General features: G+C 42.4%; 1 protein-coding gene across 5 annotated transcripts in view; it reads left to right on the forward strand.

Annotated features, from left to right (window-relative positions):
- The window catches only part of SLC4A4 (solute carrier family 4 member 4), a 495,962-nt gene that overhangs the window by 92,216 nt on the left and 390,943 nt on the right, over window positions 1-12,803 (forward strand). Inside the window, exon 1 of one of the 5 annotated variants that reach the window (XM_012464425.2) lies at window positions 7,999-8,631. The exons of 2 other annotated variants lie outside the window; for them this stretch is intronic. The gene's annotated coding sequence lies outside the window, so the exon portion shown is untranslated. Of the gene's footprint in view, window positions 1-7,998; window positions 8,632-9,281; window positions 9,304-12,803 lie in introns of those variants that run through there. 2 more of the 5 variants (XM_012464427.2, XM_012464426.2) reach the window with 2 other exon arrangements.

Consider the following 12,803-nt stretch of genomic DNA (forward strand, 5'->3'; position numbering starts at 1 on the left):
AAATCTCATGTGAAATAGCTGTGGCAAAATGTAGCCAAGATACAAAAGAAAAAAAAATCAAAGTCTAGTATTTCCAAATTCTGAAATTCTGTTTTTGGATAGCTGATTTCATAGCAGTATATGTGGGTATTAATATCAGTATATATGTGCTTTGTCAAGTTCAGCTGAAATGAGAAAAGTAGATGTAATTGAGGTGTTCTATTGTGTGGATGTCCCCAACAATTATCTTTTATTTTAAATATTTATTTGAGATGGAGTCTTGCTTTGTTGCCAAGGCTGGAGTGCAGTGGTGCAATCTCGGCTCACTGCAACCTCTGCCTGCTGGGTTTAAGCGACTCTCCTGCCTCAGCCTCCAGAGTAGCTGGAATTATAGGCACATGCCACCATGACCGGTAAATTTTTGTATTTTTAGCAGAGACAGGGTTTCACTGTGTTGGCCAGGATGGTCTCAATCTCCTGATCTTGTGATCCTCCCGCCTCGGCCTCCCAAAGTACTGGGATTACAGGTGTGAGCCACTGCGCCCGGCCATCTCCAACAATTATCTAACCCTTCTGGACCAGATGTTTAAATTCACAGAGAAAGACTAACCCAACTCAACTCCAAACTTCCTCAAATTTTGAGTAAATTTGAAACAGCTGACCATGTATAAAAATGTAGGGAGTTCTTACAGACACATAGCTTCTTGTGAAGATGAAAGGGATATCACCAAAAAATAAACAAACAAAATAGCAACAAGAAAGAAAGTGATACCACTACTAATAATGGGCTTATTATCAAGATTAAATGACTTAATTTATTAGAACAGCCCCTAGAACATGGCAATGGTAATGGCTATGTAGGTGTTGGCCGTATTATTATTATTACTATTTTTAGTGAGGCTATCAATATTTTCATTGCCAGATAGCAGAAACTGTCAATAGACAGTTTATTCCATTGGAATTTATTTTATAGACAGAGGGGAAATTCTGGACTTGTGTTTAGATAAGAGTATAACAGCTATGAACTGGATTTGAAAAGATGGAACCCCAGATTTCCTTTTTTTTTTCTAGCCACATCTCTTAAAATGTGTGTTTTATGACAAAAGAGATTGTCCTCACTCAAAATTAGGCTCAATGACCACATTATACCTTTTTTTTTGAGACAGTCTTACTCTGTTGCCTCTTAGTGCAGAGGTATGATCTCGGCTTACTGCAGCCTCTGCCTCCCGGGTTCAAGCATTCTCATGCCACAGCCTTCCAAGTAGCTGGGATTACAGGTGTGTACCACAATGCCCAGCTAATTGTATTTTTAGTAGAGATGAGGTTTCAGCATGTTGGCCAGGCTGGTCTTGAGTTCCTGGTGTCAGGTAATCCACCTGCCTTGGCCTCCTAAAATGCTGGTATTACAGGGGTGAGCCACCAAGCCTGGCCCACACACTTTTTAAATACAATATGGTCAATTAACTGGAAACCACAAATCTAAATTGTGCAAAGGAAATATGTAAAAAATGAACATCTTCTTTGAAAGAGATTTTTTTTTTTACTGCCACTCCACCTATTTTTCTCTATTTTATGATGATTTAATAGTAAAACTACATTGCTTTTATAATGAAAAAAAGCAACACATTTTCTCTTATTTGTTTTTGAGATATGATCTTGTTCTTTTGCCCAGGCTGGAGTGCAGTGGCACGATTATGGCTTACTCTAGCCTGGCTCAAGCCATCCTCCTGCTTCAACCTCCCCAGATTTTGGGATTACAGGCACAAACCACTGCACCTGGTCCAATTTCATTTTGAAAACTAACCATTCTAATCAAAGTTACAGCAAGATGCCTGATAAAATGTTATTTACAATTTTTTTTACTGTTTTTTTTTTTTTTTTATTTGCCAAGGTGCCAGAAAAGCAGCAATTTCTTTCTGAAAATCTTTTTGTCCTTTTGGACACTGATTTGAATGGAGCCCAGGTGGAAAGTGAACAAATGCTTTTGGCACTGAACAACATCCAATAACTATGAAAGGGGTTAGACATTCTAGTCTTGTCACTGGTGTCTCAGTAGCCATTGTGACATAGTTTGTAAAAATATTAATCTATCAGGTGGGCTTCTCTTTAAATTACATACTTATTCATATGGAAAAATATAGGCAGGTAAATGGAGTTGTTTATATATTTTAAATCCAAATTTCATTTAAAAATAAGCAATCTATGTGCACAGTTAAAGTTTTAAAAGTGTATGAATGATCCGGTGTAAAGTCTTCTTCCCTATGCCTGCTCTAGTTCTCCTTACTGGAAGCAAATAGTGCTTTTAGTTGCTCATGTATCCTTCAAGAGATGCTTTATGCACATGCAAATAAATACACAGATATAGTCCCAATGTTATTGTGTAAGAAGAATGATGTCATAAGGAATTTGTGAAGCCTGAAATCTGTCTTAACAGAAGTATATTCTGGGTAAGTAAGCTTCTCTATTTTTAATGTTCCAGAAAAGAATGAATGCCATCAATCATTCCATAATTACTGAGTTCCTACTACGTGTAAGGCACCATGCCAGATGCTGTTTGTACTGTCAAGTTGCCTTTAAAATTTTTCATATTTATGTCTTGTCAAATCAGATCTGTGCTCAAACATTCCTACTCAGAAAGGCCTTCCCTGATCCCCACTTGAAAGCAGCTCTCCCTTGCCCCGTCAACTCTATCACATCTCTGTGCTTTACTACTTCTAGAGCTAAGGGGATTCTATAAGTCTTCACTATGTCTTCCTTTTGAGGTGAAAGAGAGTGCTGTTATCATTACAGAAGGATAACGGGTAAATTGGCAATGTAACCTGAGATGGTTGGTCACTCTCTTCATAGTGTTTTTATTGCATTTAGCATTCCAAGATAATGGACATTACTTTGCCCACTTATTTATTTACTTGTAAGTTCCATGAAGCAGGAACTTTTCTTGTTCTAGGAATCCATCACCCAGAAGAGTTCTTGACACAAAGTAAGTAGGTTCTTAATAAATATTGGTTGACTGAATGGATGACCCAAGAATGCCCCATATTCTGTGTAGAACTGAGAGCATCCTTTGGTTGGCACTGGAAAATTGAAAAGCCGTAAAGGCACATTTGCTCAGAGTGCTCTTTCCCTAAACAGAGGGGGAAAAAGGAGCCACTTTTAATACTCAGATTTTGATCTGCAGTGTTTTCTGTGAAGACATGAGTCTGGTAGCTAGGTACTAGCAACATCAACTGTTTTGTTACTTGCAAGGAGACTGAGGTGCTGTGGTCTCCAAGATAGGCCTGGTCTGAAGAGCAGATGAGTGGGATGAGAATGGTTATGGCCCAGTTGGATCTGGTAGTCAGTTAGTCCATAAGGAAACCTGTCTCCAAGCAGTGGAACATCTGAATCCACATGACTTAGTCCACAGGCCAAAAAAAAAAAAAGAGCAGCTTTAAAGTGCCCTGCGATGTAGGCCCATTCATCTCCCAAGGAGGCGGGAAGCCAGTGGGATACAAAGGAACAAGCACCTTTCTTTGTCTAGGAAGTGGCTGGTCTGATCATGCACATGTACACTTCACACACACACACACACACACACACACACACATTGATTATCAGAGTCCAATACACTTCACATACACACACACACACACATACACACACACACACACACACACTGATTATCAGAGTCCAAGGGCCCCAAGAGTCAGTTCTAGTAGAGAAGTCTGACATAATTCTCTACCATCTTACCTAAAACCAGATCAATCATTTAAATCAGGGGCCTGGGTTTTAGTGGCTTGGTAGCTCATTTTAAATTTTCCTTCTCCTTCGAAACAGAGAGGCCTGTGTGCTACGTTTTGCTGATCCATGGGAGAATTCCTGTAGGGAGAATTCCTGTTGCCCTAAGGTTATTAAACAGAGCTTTCATAATAAATATGTTGATACCATTTCTGAAAGATTTGAATATTTATCTCTCACAGATATATTGCTCAATTTTATTAGAGGAAATCATTCTGGTATTCTATTGGAATTGTTTAATTTTTGGGTATAATCTTAAGGTCCTTGATTTTAATGCTGTGGGAAATGAGACTCAGAGATTGAATAACTTGCCTTCCTTGACATTAACTGAGATAAGCTCCTGTTTTCAGAAGTTACAACCTTGGCTGGGCACGGTGGCTCATGCCTGTAATCCTAGCACTTTGGGAGGCCGAGGTGGGTAGATCACAAGGTCAGAAGTTCGATACCAGTCTGGCCAATATAGTGAAACCCTGTCTCTACTAAAAATACAAAAAAATTAACCAGATGTGGTGGTGTGCACCTGTAATCCCAGCTACTCAGGAGGCTGAGGCATGAGGATTGCATGAACCTGGGAGGCAGAGGTTGCAGTGAGCTGAGGTCATGCCATTGTACTCAAGCTGGGGTAACAGTGCAAGATTCCGTCTCAAAAAAAAAAAAGTTAGAACCTCTTCTAATATTTCACTTTAGGCATGTGTTTTAAAAATGACAGTTGGATATGGTTGAGAGCTCAGTTGCTAAAGCTGTGAAACAACTTGTAACACATGTTTAACCAAATAAAATTATTTTCCCGAGCTCATGCCGGGCTGACAGCTTCCAAAAACTGTGTTCACCTTCATTTTCTCCTCATAAAAAGGGGGCCATAGCTATTTTTAAACCTGGGGGAGGGGTTGAAGAAGAGAATGTAAATTAAAAATCTAGGTTAGTTGAATTTATTCAAGAAATTGCCAGACTGAATATGAATACTTGTGGAGTGTAAGTGAAACAAAAATGAGGCCTTTGGTGATCATAGATCTATTATCTATCTATCTTTCATCCCAGATTGGTTTTAGAATGAGAAGAAAAAAAGTGATTTTCTCATTTCTTACTCTTACACAATGAAGTAGTTAGCTAAACTGATACAAAGTCGCAACTTTAATGATCATTCTGTTGCAATATTGTTTACTAACAAAACAACAACAAGTCCAAACAAATACCAGTACAAAGAAAATCTCTATTCTGTGTAGCAAATGTTGGTCAGACTTTCACCAATGAGCCACGTATTTGAAAAGGACTTGATATTGAGAAACACCTCTGATCAGTCTTCGATGTTTGTAGTAACAAGCCATAACAGACCTCCTACCACCTTTCTGTTTGGGCCTCAATATGAAATGCATATGAATGTTATAATTTTGTATAATTCCAGCAGAAACAACCAACAATATTATTCACCTTTTTTTCCTAATAGTGAAAACACCCAAATATGATAAATTTATGGATTCTGCTCTTTGCTGAACACAGTGCTTTACAGATAACATCTGGTGACAATCCATCACTCTTCTTATTTTAAGTAATGAGGAACCTTAAATACAGAAATCTTTAAGGACCTATTCAAAGTAACACAAATACTGAGAAAATTCTATGGTAATAATTTTATCTGCAGGTCAGATCTGCACCTTACTTTCAACAATCAACATAGGGCCAATCAGTTGCATTATTTTACTACATACAACCTCTTATTTTAGAATCAAAGAATGCCATGCCTTTATGCCACCAGGAACACCTCAACTACCTATTCAAAAACTTTCATCTTCATTCTTCTTGGAGACATTATGTTGTCATCACCTGCTGCCACTAGATGGTGCTTGTCATCGAAACAAAGGTCCTTCCTCCTTTCTGTTTTCTTTAGATGCCTATTAGGACCTGATAGGAAGGAAACTTGATTAATAAGCTAAATACTGGGCAGGTATTCTAAGAAGTCATTTAGTACAGAGAGTTACTGATTAAAAAGTAAACAAATGATTATCAGTAAAGCTTACTTACACCGTTTTTCTAGTTCTATCCATTTTTCTGCTCATTCTTCTTGTCACCAAGCTGTGTGAACCCCAAGGCAAAAAGAACTAATAAATCTTTCTCTGGGCTTGTGAGAATCAAGAGATATAACACAAGTTTTAGGAGAGGTGAACAAAAATCTTAGGATTCATGGTTATCACCTGGAAAAGCAATCGAAAGTGACCACATGCAGAGTGTATAAGAAAAATTAATCAATGACCTTTCAAAAGAAAACACACACATATCTAGTGGACACTAATCAATAGGAAATAAAACATGCTCTTTTAATTGTGGGATAGCAAACATCAAATAATGAAAATGATAACAGAGGTTGCAAACCCTTTGCCAAAGACAACTCTTTTTCTCATTAATTTAAGACACATACCAAATCTCACCTCCATAGTACTCTCATTCCCTCCCTGCCTCCCACCCCACACACCAACTTTATGCTCCTTTTAGGGTAAATTCTTGCCAATCTTCGTACTGAAATGCCTTCGGGAGTTACCTATTTAGTTTATGTGAAGGAGAGTTTGATATATTTTGCAGCAGAATGCTTGCAAAATGTGTTTCTTGAACTTTTTTTTTCTTATTCACCAACACTGACCATTCATGGCTGCTTCACGATTATAATGAGAAATTGCCAGCTATGTTGAAATACATAATCCACAGTGTGAAAAACTGCTGAACAGCAGTGGCAAATTCTTAATACAAAAGTGACTTCCCTTTGCCTATTAGCTTACTTTGGGGTTGCTGATTCTTGCAAACTGCCTGTGTAGGGAGTGAAAGTTAATTTTAACATTAGTCTAGAAATAGAATATAATTACTTAGGTGAAAACTTTGAAGCTAATTTTTTGTTTTATCTTTGGTTTTGAGTTTCCCATTAACAATTCCTGGTGATATTCTGATGAATATTACTGCAGTGGGTTATGTAGAATGTGTGAACATATATGTGAGCCAGATGTGACAGCAGACACATGACATTAGTACAATTTAATTGTAGACATCAGACAGATTGGGGTGGTTCCTTGTGCCTTCTAAGCATTAACTAAGGTTTTTAAAGGTACAAGTTTTTTAAAAGATACAAGCTCCATACCTGCTTTCCAAGCACTGGTCAGGCACCATGGATCTCTGGATCTCTTCCAGTTTTGAATACTAGAAAGAAAAGCCTCTGTCCTCAAATTATTTCCTCCCTACCCCCATTTTTTTTCCCTTGGAGGCTCTACTAGCTATAGCTTTGTATTGAAGAAAGACTGGGAACAAGGAGCAGTTGGTATGTGAAATCACTTCTCTTGAGCTTTACGTGTTTTGGTGGCTACTGTTGAAAACACAATTTGCTCAGTGACGTCCACATATACATTACATATAATATGTATTACTAGAAAATGATATACACTTGCATGATATACCATGCGGTTGAAATCCATTAAGTGACTATTCTCTAGCAGTACCCGGAACAATAGATGGTGTCTGTGCTGACAGTCTGTTCATATCTTAATGGTTTACTTATGATTCAACGGTTTACTGATGGCATTGGTGCTGGGTCATTGGTATATTATTTGCTTGGCAAAGGGTACTTGAAACTCATTAGTTAGACTTAGGAACAGAATAAATACAAATAATCACTTTGCATGCTCAAGAAACCGCTTTGAATGGCTAAGGCTGTTTTCCTAACTCCCAAGGAAGACAGAAAGGCACCAGTGACATAAGTGAAGGACACAGTTTGACAACCACCTTATCCTCAGACAACTTTTGCTAAAGGTGAACCATGACTTAATACTGTGTTATGGCAGCACTCTATACGCCCCAAGTTTTAGAAAGTAGAGTCAAGAGTGATCTGGGCTGGGAAAACGCATGCAATTTTAGGTCTGCATGAAAGCACAGGCTCTCCCCACTGGGGAACTCTTCTGAGTAAGACAAAAAGCTGGACCTATCACCCAGCCCAGGGCGTGAGAGAGAAGGAACCCAGGAGGCAAGAGAGACGGGTCTGGAAACGGGTCCTTCGCCAGCACCGCGAGGGCGCTGCGCGCAGAGTCCGAGCCTCCGGCGGAGGCGGCGCGGCTCTAGGCCCCTCCCCACCGCGGAGGCCCGGACGGCTGACGCCGAGCGGCGGCCCGGAGCGGTGGGGGCCGGGCGGGCGGGCGCGAGCGAGGGCAGGGCAGGGGGCCGGCCGAGGCCACTTACGGCTTTAAATATGGATCGCAGGCTCGCGCTCGCGGCACAGCCTTCGTCGCAGCCGCCTTTCCTGAGCCCCTGCACCCCGGCTTGCTCCGGAGGGGCGCCCAGGCTGGGCTCCACTGCTGCAGTGTTAGTTACTGGCAGTAACATCAGAGATCCCCATAAATATGCAGGAGCTGCAGGAGGCAAAGTAGAGTAGACGCCCGCGCTCTCACACACTCCCTCGCCGCGCACCAGGCGGGCCGTGTAGACATCGCCCCCGACCCACCTTGTCCCCGTTCCTCGCGGGCCGTTCAGGTTCCAGTGCTGCCTGCTCCGAAGACCCTCCCGCCCCAGCGCCTTTGCCCCGCTCTCCCGCGCTCGCCTCCCTCCGGAGCGCGCACCCACCCAGGCGGCAAAGTTGTGACTACTTGGGCGCGGGTGACCGGCGCCCCGCTCTTTCCGCGCCCTGCGCAGACAACTTCCCGCGGCTCGGCCCCGCCGCGTCCCAGGCTCGCGCCTCCGGGGATTCCGCGGCCCCTCAGCCTCCAAACCCGGCGGCGCGCCGGGCAGCGCTTCGGTGGCGGCGGCGGCCGTAGTGGCAGCGAAGGCGGCGGCGGCGGCGGCAGTGGCCGCTGCAGCCCCACACTCCGCCGCCAAACTGGAGGAGCGACGGAAGCCGGACCCCAGGAGGTGAGCGCCTGGCCCCGGCAGCTGCAGGGTGGGTCGGTGGGGTCCCTCGCTCCACGGCGGCGGCGGGCGCGGGCCCGGGGGCCGATCCCGGAGGGCGCGCAGGCGGCCTCAGCGCGCTCCTGGGAGGGAGAGAGAGGTCAATTGCGGGCCGGGCATCCCCGGAGCTGGGCGCGGGCGGTGTGTGGCGGCTGCTCGCGGAAAAGTACTTTTTTTTTTCCTTCTTAAGGTTTAGAGGAAGAGTTTGGGTGGTCTCGCTCCTCCCTCATTGCTAAACCCCTGCGCCCAAGTGGGCGTCGTTACGAGGACTGCGGGGCCAGTGTCTGCGGCGGGCTGGGCGCAGGCTCAGTGACACGTGTGTTGCTGTGAGCCTGGGTGGTCGCCCTGTGACCAGGCACCTGCTTGAGAGGAACGCATCCCCAAACCCATCACAGGGGGAGACGTGGGGACTCTCGGTGCTACCGAGGCCGTGGCCCCCACTTCACTGCCCGCTCCAGGACGGAACATTTACATCTCTCCCTGGCACGCCGAAGGCGGGGTGGGGGGGGGGGCGGGTGAGTCAGGCAGATTGTCTGCAAGTGGCACACACACATTTATTTGCAATGGATTTGGATAGGGGAGGCAGAGGTTAAACTGGAATTTCTTTTGGCCAGCGACAGCGGACCTCTTCCTCAGGTACTGGGCAGCATGTGCGTCTTGGCAAAGAGAGGTGATTTCTTTTTTCTTAAGTGCATTTTACTCAGCCGTTGCCAGTCCGTTAATAAGTCACCAAAGAAAGGCAGGAGTTGGGAACTACATCGGCAAACCGCAGCAAACACCATTAAGACAAAAGTTCTTACAGAACAAAAAGAAAAACTTGAACTTGACGTGATAGATGGAGAAGGAAGCAGTTCTACCTCTGTTCTGTCACTTTTTTCAGCGCCCTGTAAAACTGTTTTTTCTACCCTTTCTTCCCTCTCAAGGCCCTACCTTCTCTGCATAATTGATCGCAGCAAGCTCTTTCCATCTTGACACTAAAGAGCAGCGACCCCTTTCGCTTACCCTCCCCATTTCTTTTCCTAGTTCACTTCAGTGGCCTGGAAAGTTGCTCCTAATGAGAAATCAAGAACACTGGGCTGTACTAAACGCTCATTGTCTCAAATCCTGGAACAGTTCCTTTCCTAAGAGACACTGCGTTGTACTGTATTTCTCTTTTTTCTTGTATCTTGGAACTTGGAGTTGTAATATTAACCTGAATTAAATTAATTAAAGTGTGCATTGCTCATTTGGGCTTATTTTTTTTTCATTGTGATTTGAGTAGATTCATCAATACTCTTAGAACAATATTCAGTAGGTTTTTTACAGCCAATGTAATGTCTTTTGAAAACGCTTCTGACTACAACTCTCTTGTGTCTATCACATTAGCATATAAATAATTTACATGGCCATTTTAGTACTTGGATTGAAAATATTAGTATAACTTCATTCAAAGGAAGTGTGCCTGTTTATTTTTCTATAGCTTTTATAGCTGAGAAAAAATTTTTACTTTCATTTTAAAGTTAAAAGTTCTGATAGGATTCTGGTCTTTGTATTAAATCTTGAAATTGGTTTGCTTTAACTGTATCCCAGACTGTCAAGTAAGATGACGCAGAAACTCTCATATATGTAGGTGGAGACAGAAAAGCAGTACCACTGCGTTATGAACTGTTGAGGCAGAGAGCATTTGTAGGAGTGGGGGTGACAAGGACAAGACTGGATATTTTGATAGTTCCAGGCATGTTTGAAAAACCTGAAAACTAAGAAACCTCCAACATTTAGGATTAAGTGTTCTTCAAAATGAGGGTTTTGGTGCCATTTGCTTTTTTTTTTTTTTTTTTTTGATACGGAGTCTTGCTCTGTGACTGGAGTGCGGTGGCGCAATCTTGGCTCACTGCAATCTCCATCTCCTGGGTTCAAGCCATTCTTCTACCTCAGCCTCCCGAGTAGCTGGGACCACAGGCGCACGCCACCACGCCGGGCTAATTTTTGTATTTTTAGTAGAGAGGAGGTTTCACCATGTTGGCCAGGATGGTCTCGATCTCTTGACTTCGTGATCCGCCCACCTCGGCCTCCCAAAGTTCTGTGATTACAGGCGTGAGCCACCGCGCCCGGCCCCATTTGCTGTTTTGGGGTCATTTCTGGAGACTTACAAACGTACGTTAGACACCTTACCCAATGACATTGACAGGATGTACTGTCAGTTTAGATTAATGTATTTCTTTTAGTTCATGTAGTCAATATTAAATAACTTTAGATATTTGAATGTTGGTGCCATTATTTCAGTCTTTTAAATGATTAAGAGACATTTTGGATTTACAAAAATGTGTGAAAGAAATACAGGTAATCAGATTCAGAGGAATAATGCGATAGAAATCAGGTAACCTTTAGGACAACTTCCAGTAGGCCTTGATGGTAATCTCACTTTTCACTGAGTGCTGGCAGGTACAGTTTTGAGGTTCTGATCCCTTGTTCTGATAGCAAGAGTGATATCTGGCCGTGCTTACATCTTAAAGGAAAAGAAAACACTTAAGGAAATGGAAACTAGCTGGTGAATCATGTAAATAAACAGTATTCCTTGCCTGCCTCTGAGAGCACCGTAGACCATGAGGACTACGTTTCTTAGGGGAGAAGAGCCCTGAGAGACTGCTGGACTTCAGTGTGGCGAGATACATTATCTTTTTCTTAGAGTTTCTTTGACTTTATTTAAAATAATATGAATGAAATCTAAGATTGGAGTTGATAGATAAGATTGGGATTGGAAAGAACAAACTGAGAAGAGGAAAATCTAATGAGGATTAAAATTTCTATGCAGCCTTTTCTTGATTGCTAAATGGAAGGAATCAAAATGCATGATTTGATGGGACAAAGGAAGCTATAAGTAGAACACGTATCTCAGTTGATGCTGTTTCCAAGGACAACCTGTGATTTATGAAATCTATGTATTTTTTAGAGAGTCATTTAGCAAAATGGATAGTTAAAGAACATCCAGGAAGCTAGTAAGACTTTACAAAACTAGAACTTACTATTTTTACATAATGTAGAAATCTTAGAGGAAAGAAGGAATAAGTTTTATATAAGGTCAGGGCTAAGTTGTATTTCAAATATATTTTGTTTTTCTCCCAATATTTAAATATTTGATACATTTGGGTTGCAAAATGGAAAATATGCTGCTGTTCTTCTGACATGAAGATGATCTTTTATATTCTCAGTAGTGTACACCTTTGGTTATTTTTCCAGCAATAGGGATGGATTCCCCTTTACTCAGTTCTGCCTAATGTATGTTTACACACATACACACACATGCACAGAAACACACCCCCTAATTTGTAGAGGTGGCTGATTTAATTTTGTGGGAAGCCATATTAACTACTTTCATAATACTTCTGTGGCAGTGGCTTTTATTGCATTTTGGCAGTCTCAGCAGTGCAATGACATTTCTAACAAGACATTGAAAATACGAGAGCCAGATGTAGTGATCTTAGATACTTTGGAGGCTGAGGTGGGAGGATCACTTGGGCACAGGAGTTCAAGGCTGTCATGTACTAATATGCTATAAAATTGTGCATGTAAATAGCTACTGAACATCAGCCTGGGCAATATAGTGAGATCCTGTCTCTAAAAAAATGGACAAGTGGGTCGGGTGCGGTGGCTCACGCCTATAATCCCAGCACTTTGGGAGGCCGAGGTAGGTGGATCACAAGGTCAAGAGATCGAGACCATCCTGGCCAACATGGTGAAACCCTGTCTCTACTAAAAATACAAAAACATTAGCTGGGCATGGTGGCGTGCGCCTGTAGTCCCAGCTACTCGGGAGGCTGAGGCAGGAGAATTGCTTGAACCTGGGAGGCAGAGGTTGCAGTGAGCCGAGGTCGCGCCACTGCACTCCAGCCTGGCGCCTGGTGACGGAGTGAGACTCTGTAAAAAAAAAAAAAAAAAAAAATGGACAAGTGTATAAATGCTAATGGATTTATTTACTTGCTGTGGCAAAGGAGAGATAAAACTTTTTCTTCCAATCTTCTTAATGATGCCAATAATTTTTTCCTTAATGATAATGTCTTACCTGACTCTGAAGATAGGTGGTTCCAGACTTACTATGTTCGATTTAAAATTTTTCAGAATTACAATGGTGTGAAAGCATTCACATTCAGTAGGAACTG

The sequence above is a fragment of the Aotus nancymaae genome, unplaced genomic scaffold, assembly GCF_030222135.1.
Source record: "Aotus nancymaae isolate 86718 unplaced genomic scaffold, 86718_ANA_hifiasm-v0.15.2.pri h1tg000006l, whole genome shotgun sequence".
NCBI classification, from domain to species: Eukaryota; Metazoa; Chordata; class Mammalia; order Primates; family Aotidae; genus Aotus; species Aotus nancymaae.